The sequence below is a fragment of the Podarcis tiliguerta genome (genome assembly GCF_965153285.1).
Source record: "Podarcis tiliguerta genome assembly, chromosome: 10".
Taxonomy (NCBI): domain Eukaryota; kingdom Metazoa; phylum Chordata; class Lepidosauria; order Squamata; family Lacertidae; genus Podarcis; species Podarcis tiliguerta.
In genome coordinates this window covers 41,589,647-41,598,507 of record NC_139543.1, presented here as the reverse complement: position 1 = coordinate 41,598,507, position 8,861 = coordinate 41,589,647, and positions in this window count along the sequence as shown.

Here is an 8,861-nt window from a genome sequence, read left to right as displayed (position 1 = left end):
GGTGATTTTTACTACTTCCTGTTTTGTATTTCATCAGAGTACCACTTAGCTTCTGGTTCCTGCACAGAAGCACTGCACGCACGCAATTTTTTCGTTATGAAGAAATGTTGATTTCAGTATCACAGCAGAAGAGGGAAAGAATTAATGAAAGAAACCCCTGAGAAATGCTTCCTAACTATGGGCATGACCCAGCCACATATTAAGTTTCACTTGGACATATGTGAGCATGTGCTTAACTCTGCCAGTGAGATCAGTGGACCTTATAAATGCTTAATTTTGGCTGATCAAATCTTGAAAAAGCATTCAGACACTGGAAGAAGATGCCTAGGCTAGGGGATGATGAAGCAGGCATCTGTGGGGGTTGGTGTGCAGTCTGATCCTATTTATTTCAGTGGGTCTTACTCACAAGTAAACATGCAGGGGATTACATCCAGCTTGTTTTGTTTCCATTTGTTCTCTCACCACTGCAACATCTAGTCATTGGTCATTAAGGCTCCCTAAAGTAAACATTCTTAAACTATTAATACTTCCTTTACACAAATCCACTGACAGGCTTTATGCCTTAATTCAAAGTGCATTACAGATAACTGAGCAGCTCTAAAATACATTGAATGTTGTTCATTTCTGTAGCTGTCATCAGCTGAGCTGAAATATTACACTGTACCATAAGAACTGCTCTGTGTAAAGAGAGAGAAAATGAGATGAAAATCAGTAGCCAGAAAATGAACATGAGCTGGAAGAAATGGGTGCATGTTGGCTGCTTGCCAGAAGATAAACATATTAGTGTCACAGGTGTGCTTAGTGATTACAAACAAAATGTATGATAGGTCTCTGCGCCAAGGGGCTTGCAATCTAAAACAGACACAGAAAACAACAATGGAAGGGGTGGCAATGGAGGCATGGGCGTGCAAAGAAAGAAATAAGTGGTACTGTGTGCTTGATAAGATTGATCCGACGTTATGTTTGCATGGCATTCCATCCCAACAGAATAAGGTGATTTAAGTGAAAAACCTCTATACTGTACATATACAGGGGAAAGAACCCATTCTGTTTGTGACAGAAAATTTCTTCAGGCACGCAAGTACCACCTTCAAAGTCCTGCAATATTTCTTTTCTTGATTCCAAATAAAAAATGTTATAGTTGAAAACCATTTTTAAAGGATGACTTTTATGGGCATTTGAGAAGAGTCAAAGAGCTACTTAGTAATAAATAAGGATTTGCTCATTCCCAATGGAATTGGCTTATTTTTTTCCCTTTCAACAACTCTCCTTCTCTCTTGGCCATATTCCATGGTGTTTTGAAATTCTTGTAAGTTTCAAAATGTTTGCCATGCACCTCAGGTGGGGAGCAGCTATTAATGAAATTGTACTTGTGTCCTGCATCTGGTTGGCCACTGTGAACAGAATGCTAGATTAAATGGACATTGAACTGATCCATTTGGGCTCTTACTAGGTTCCTATGTTTTTTAAAAAAACATGTCTAACAGTTCCTTGGATTACAGAACTAGTTGTGCAGTTCTTTGGATTGCATCCACTATATAGAAAACCAAAACATCAGTCACAGGATTCAGAAGTTTACCCTTCCCTAATGATTGAAAGTTAAAGAGTTACTCTTGGCTACATTTGAAACCATTTAAGTTTTCATGTGCTATATTTAGAAATCTTGCTTTGATTTTAATTGCAATTTGTTACTGTATAACAAATAAACTCTTGGTCATTAAGGCTCAAATTGTTTCCAGGGAGGAACTTGGTGGAATGTAGCAACAACACTTCCTCTATAACCTTCTTCCTGTTTGCCAACTGTAAGAGTATGAATGACTATTAGGCAATTTCTTCTATGAGCTAGCTGCTAGAACATGGGTAGGCAAACTAAGACCTGGGGGCCAGATCCGGCCCAATCACCTTCTAAATGCGGCCCACGGACAGTCCAGGAATCAGCGTGTTTTTACATGAGTAGAATGTGTCCTTTTATTTAAAATGCATCTCTGGGTTATTTGTGGGGCATAGGAATTCGTTCATTTCCCCCCAAAAAATATAGTCCAGCCCCCCACAAGGTCTGAAGGACAGTGGACCGGCCCCCTGCTGAAAAAGTTTGCTGACCCCTGTGCTAGAAGCTGCAGATGCAGTTCTCTAATCCATACATTTCAGAACTTGCATGTTATATTCTGAGATTTAGCAAATGCTGTAACAGCCATGTTGTTTTGTTTGTAAACCGAGAGGATTACCTTTCCTCGATATGTATCCAAGTTGTAAGAGAAAATCCACTGCAATCAATAGACTTGACTAATTTAAGCCCATTGATTTCAATGGGTCTACTTCAAGTATGACTTAGCCTTCAGTCCTTGCCAGATCTACTCAGAAGTCAGTTCCATTGAATTCCGTGTGACTTACTCCCAAGTAGGTGGGGTAAGGATTGCAGCCTTAGTTGGAATCAATCCAGCAAGCCTCGTTTACCTAGCAGTTTAGCTGTTATTGTATAAAAATTCATGGAAGGCAACTTTAACCTTGCTCCCGTACAGATTCCTAAGCTGAAGCTGGTGTTACGAAATATGAATGGTAGACACACCCTTCCATAATTGTGTAAGACACAGTAAGGACCCGATGTCCCTGCATTACGTTGTTTTTTTTTATGGGAGCAGGAACAATTGCCATCTAAAATATGGAGCCGCTCCTTTTCAATTACCCACAGCTCCAACTATAGTTGTGTTTAAATTACCGCATGATGAAAGGAGAGGCCACATTCCAGATGTGAGGAAAATTACTAAAACAAGAAGTACAGCCTGTCAATATGGTCAGAATGTCTACATTCTCCGTAATGTGGCAGGTTACAGGTATATCGGCTGAATAGGGTATGTGGCTTATGTGTGCATAAATAGAATATATGTGCCAAATTATAGGACAGGGTGCTGGTATGGTGCAGTCAGTAGCATGCTTGACTGAAACAGAGAGTCATGGGTTTAAATTCCCTCTACTAGTCATGAAGCTCATTGGATGGCCTTATGTCAGTAATAGGATACAGGAAGTTTCCATATACCATTTGCCCATATAGCTCAATGTTCTTCAATCATGGGTCTCCAGATGTTGGACTGTAACTCCCCTCACCCCCCAACCATCATAGCCAATGGGATGGTGGGAGTCAGACAGCATCTGGGGGCCCAAGGCTGAAGGATGCTAATATAGTTCCCTATTTTCTACACTGACTGGCAGTGGCTCCCCAGGATTTTTGAGAGGAATCTTTTCCAGCTCTACCCCAAGATCTGTTGCCTGCAAAGCAGGAGATCTGTTGTTGAGCTATGGCCTTTAATCCTAAACCTAAACAATCTCACAGATTTGTTGTGAGGTTAAGAGAGTGGTGGGGATCAGGAGAGAACCACTCTTACCATTATTTTTAAAATGTATATCTTGTGAAGATACAATCCATGGTGGCTAACAATATACGTGAATGGTGCCTGGAGTTAATTGGAGTAATAGTGGGGGGAGAAAGTAATAAATCAGAATATTATTTTTTTTAAAAATAATTTTTATTAATCGACCAATCAAATCAAATCACATCACATAAATTCCGAATTACAAAGCCGAATTTTAAATTTTTGTTGAGGGGACCCATATTTCAAGTTCCGAAGGGGGATTCCGATCATCTTCTTGCTACTGCGTTAATATCCAATCAGTCCAAATAATGTTCATAATTCTATCCAGTCTTATCTTGCTGTTTCCACATCTCATCTTGTTCGTATATTTTTTCTTTTTTTCTTTATGATCTCTTCTGATAATCTCCTTAAGCAGATAAACCCCAATTATAATCCTGTGTGAATTTTTCCGTTCGTCCAATCCTCATATCAAGATGGTTTCCATATATCATCGCTTTCATAAATAACATCACTCTTTCCATCATTAATCTCGCAAATCTGTCGCTCTTAAGCCCCTCTGAGGAGTCTCACCCACAATATAAAAACAGCTCTCTTCCTCCTCCCAGACTTAAGTCTTCCGACAGAACTTGCCAACATGGCAACGGTATTTTTTACTGCGTCATTCCAAAGCTCTTATACTTTCCCCGATCTTCTTGAAACATGCTTTGGTTAGAAAATTATCTCCACACAGTCATAAATCCACAGCTGAAGTCATTTAAACGGCATTTCTGACTTGTGGGGGGGGGGGTATTCTTGGTTAAGTTTTCCCCCCCTCCCCCATCCAGTCCCTTTGCCATACCGAGCCTTGGTGTGTCTTCTCATGATTTATTCTTGTTCCTCCAACCCGTCTTGTTTATCAGAGATCTCTTCAGTTAGCAGTCTTTACTCCCCCTCCTTCCTTGAAATATGTGCATTTGCTTCCTCCTAATTGTTTCTTTTGAAGTTGTTGCAGCTAGAGGCGTGGATCAGAGGCAGCGTCCAGGAGCACCAAGATCCACAGGAGGGCTTTCTGCCTAGTGCCCCCATCCCCACAAATTTGGGGGTGGTATAGGGCACAGCAGGCAAGGGCAGTCCCCCCCCCCACAAACTTGGGGGGGGCAGGGAGGCTATTTATTCCCATCACAGCCTCCTAATTACCTCGTGTGGGTCGGAGAGATGTTATTGTCAGCCATCGTCTGATGCGCCCCTAGTGGCCCCCCCAGTAATAAATCAGAATAAGCCCCGGAGGGTAGGACTTGAACCAATGGATTCAAGTTACAAAAAATGAGATTCTGATTAAACATCAGAAAGACCTTTTCAACAGTAGGAGCTTCTTGACAGTGGGAAGTTGTGGACTCTCCTTCCTTGGAGGTTTCTAAGCAGAAGTGGGATGGCCATCTGTCATGGATGCTTTAGCTGAGATTCCTGCATTTCAGTGGGTTATATTAGATGGCCCTCATGGTTTCTTCAAGTGCTACAGTTACATGATTAAATTGCATTATAGGCCCACTGTATCAGGTGTCTGGCAAAGTGGGGACAGCCATCCACAATACTACAAAGGAAAAGGTATGTATTATGGGTATTGAGTGTTGCTGTTGATTGCAACTCGTACCTGAATGACATGTAAAGCTCTCAGGAGGCTTTGCACAGGTAGGAAGCGGGGCTTGTCTTGTTAACATACATGACAGTCCATCACTCCTCCACCATTTAGAAGATGGGGAGGTTTAATGCCTTATTAATCCGCTTACAGGCCAGCTAATCACCTAGCTCCTGTCCCTAGCTTAAAGGTGAGAAAAATAAGACACGTGGGCAAGGGCTGCTCCTGCTCGCTGCTGACTGATTGTGGCTCTGAGGCAATGATTCTTCAAGAAACAAACGTGTTCAGGTTGGGGAGTGGAAAGGACTGTGATGGAGGGAGACAAGGAGACTCATTCTCTCCTTTAATCCTTCTGTGCGCAATGTTCCCCTCTCTTCCTACTGCCGTATGAAAACCCTGTCAGTTCTCCATATTAGACAAAAGATTTGAAAAGAGATGTTTAAAAATGACGTATCATGAAATCTTTTAGATTTATAATTGCAGTAAGGAATACATATTTTCTTCAATGTTTGTGGAAAATAATACAACACATCTTGGTGCTGGTGTCTTTTCAAAAAGCAGCTAGGACCCAGATGGGGAACTCCAACCCTCATCAGCCTGTAAAGTTTGGAAAGCTCTCTTTGGTTCATGATTCTGAAAGAGCCACTGCAGCAAGCAGGATATTTAATTCAAGGAGATGTTGGTGCACCTCACCAATCCCCTTGGCTCCCTAAGAAAAGTATTGCTTCTAGAAAGGCTGAAATTTCAAGTTTAGAAATACATATTCTATAATTATTATAATAATAATATTCTGTGTGCTACATCCAGGTTTTAGAATCACAATTGGATGTGAAAACTGCATAAGTAAATTATACAGAAGTGCAAAACCTATTTGTAGATAATAGGCGTTAAGAGGCCTCGTGTCCATATACACATTTATATATTTTATGTAAAGTTAAATATTACAGATTTCAAAATTCAGCTCAACGTCTTGACTTTAATTTTTGGACTTAAAAATGTATTCATTTTATCTATTTCAAAGATTCATTAACAACCCTTCATAAAAAGATTCCAGGATGGTATACAAAAAATGTAAATAAACATGAAAGTGCACATTAACATTACAAAATATGAAACAAAAACAAGTTAAAATCTGAATGACTAAAGAGCATTGTAGAACAATCTGAAATCACTTACAATACCCAGACAAATAGCAAAGTCTTCAATGGGTGCATAGCTAGGATCTGAGTATAATGCTAGTTATATGTACCTGGAAGTAAATCCCCATTGACATAAACAGTGATTACTTCGGAGTAAACAAAAAAAGCCTCCTTCTTCAGCAACTGAAGTACTATAGTGCCAAAATACTAAAGCAATTTGAAATATGGTACATGTTTCCCTGAGAAATTTGCCTCTAGAGCCAGTGGAATAACATGCAGTACAGGTGTTTCAAATGTAATTCCATAGTTGTAACTGGTCAGCTGATCAGCTGAAAAGATCCTCCAAAAGAAGCAAGGTGTGAGACTGCTCCAACTGAAATCCTCTGCACATTTTAGCCCACTGAACATAGAGAATCATAGAACTGTAGAACTGGAAAGGACACCAAGGGTCATCAAGTCCAACCCTCAACGATGCAGGAATAAGGAATAAATAGCATAGCAGGAATTCTGAGTAAACATGCACGGGATTGTGCTGCATGAGAGTAAAAGCAAGCTAAGATCAGTGCTCTGTTGTGCTGCAGAAAATCTGCCTGAACGTCCTCTGGAAGGTCAGGATGCCACACAATACATACTTTTTAGCAATTACTCTTTCCAGGGAAATGGCGAAATTCCTGTAAGTGAGCACAGAGTAAAGAACAAGTGCACTTTGAAACTGAACATCCGGTCCCAGTCCTGCAGCTAATTATATACACAGCAAAACACTCGCACTCTTATAATCTCATAAATCTCTTTGAACACTGTGTTAATAACTAGTTGCCTGCCTGGGGCCTTATTGATTTTTCAGCTCCTTTTATTAGATTGCAAATCTCTGGGCAGGAGCATGCTATATAATTTTACCCTTCCTGCACGAGTTGCAGCAAAGCCAGTTATACACCTCAGCACTAAATTGTCCAGGGTCGTCGAAACAAAAGCAGATTGTGGAGACCTCTCCAAGTTGAGTGAACAGATGGCAAAATGTAGAAGCATCGGGCTTCTATTACATGGCTGAGATGTGGGCACCTGCACCATGTTAAGAGTAACATCCCATGTTCCACCTCCTTTTTCCTTTACCCTGTTCACCCCCAGGTGGCTGCCTGACCCTGGAGGTGAAAAGTGTTCATCACTCCTGCTTTGCTCCAGCATAATTCAAAAAGTTCAAAACTTGTTATTAACTACAGGTGCCTAGCAAATAGAAGGGGAAGAAATGGAGGCAGTGAGAGATTTTACTTTCTTGGGCTTCATGATCACTGCAGATGGTGACAGCAGCCACGAAATTAAGAGACGCCTGCTTCTTGGGAGAAAAGCAATGACAAACCTAGACAGCATCCTAAAAAGCAGAGACATCACCTTGCCAACAAAGGTCCGTATAGTTAAAGCTATGGTTTTCCCAAGTGATGTATGGAAGTGAGAGCTGGACCATTAAGAAGGCTGATTGCCGAAGAATTGATGCTTTTGAATTATGGTGCTGGAGGAGACTCTTGAGAGTCCCATGGACTGCAAGAAGAACAAACCTATCCATTCTTAAGGAAATCAGCCCTGAGTGCTCACTGGAAGGACAGATCATGAAGCTGAGGCTCCAATACTTTGGCCACCTCATGAGAAGAGAAGACTCCCTGGAAAATACCCTGCTGTTGTGAAAGATTGAGGGCACAAGGAGAAGGGGACGTCAGAGGACGAGATGGTTGGATAGTGTTCTCGAAGCTACCAGCATGAGTTTGACTAAACTGCAGGAGGCAGTGGAAGACAGAAGTGCCTGGCGTGCTCTGGTCCATGGGGTCACGAAGAGTCAGACACAACTAAACAACAACAACAACAGGTGGCGGCCATTTTGCACAAGGATTCCATTCTGCCCCCGCAAATGTCGGCGGAGCAGACATAACCCCGCCCTGCCCATTTACGCCCCCGTTCTGAGCCCTTCCAGGTCCAAAATGACCTGTGCATTGGCGGTTGCACATCAATTGGACACACGGAAAATGATTGCCTCCTCTAGTGTATCACCAACTCAGGCGCTTTTTGCTGCCAGAAGGGGGTGGGAAAGGAATAAAGGACACTGCTCCAAACATGGGTATTTTATAATTGTATATAGAGAATCAAATTTTGCTGGTATTACACTGGAAATCGTAAGAATGGGAGATACGTAAATGTTGCCATGAGGGTTTTAGAGGTAGGAAAGTATATATTTTGTAGTTAAGGTTACTAAAAAAAAATTCTAGTGGGACACGCCAGGCAAAGTACTGATATCCAAGTATACAGCTACATATAAGCCATGGACGCTGTATGGATCCCTCTGGTTTCCATACGGAAAACAAGCTTAAGTTATTATTTTGGAAAACTGGATTAAAGTGAAAGCAAGGTTTAAATGGAGTACTCATTTTGAAAGGGTATGGTGTTTCTCAGCAGAACTGAGGTGAAAGCTATCTGTTTTCAACAATAAAATTGGCAAGGGAGTCTTAACTGCATGCTCTGAGTCAGGACCAAACAAGCTGAGATGTAGGAGAAGATCCATAATCCAATTTCCCAGCAGTGTATCTGAAGTTTAAAAGCAGCTGCAGCACGTGTTCCCACATTTAGAGGAGAGATAATAAGAGTTCATGAATTACCAGTAATGCTGAGAGAGGGTAGTTGGAGAGATTTTTTTTTTTCTTCCTCTCTCACAATATTGGTACCTTGGGTCACAGCTACCCAGCAAAAGTTATCTGT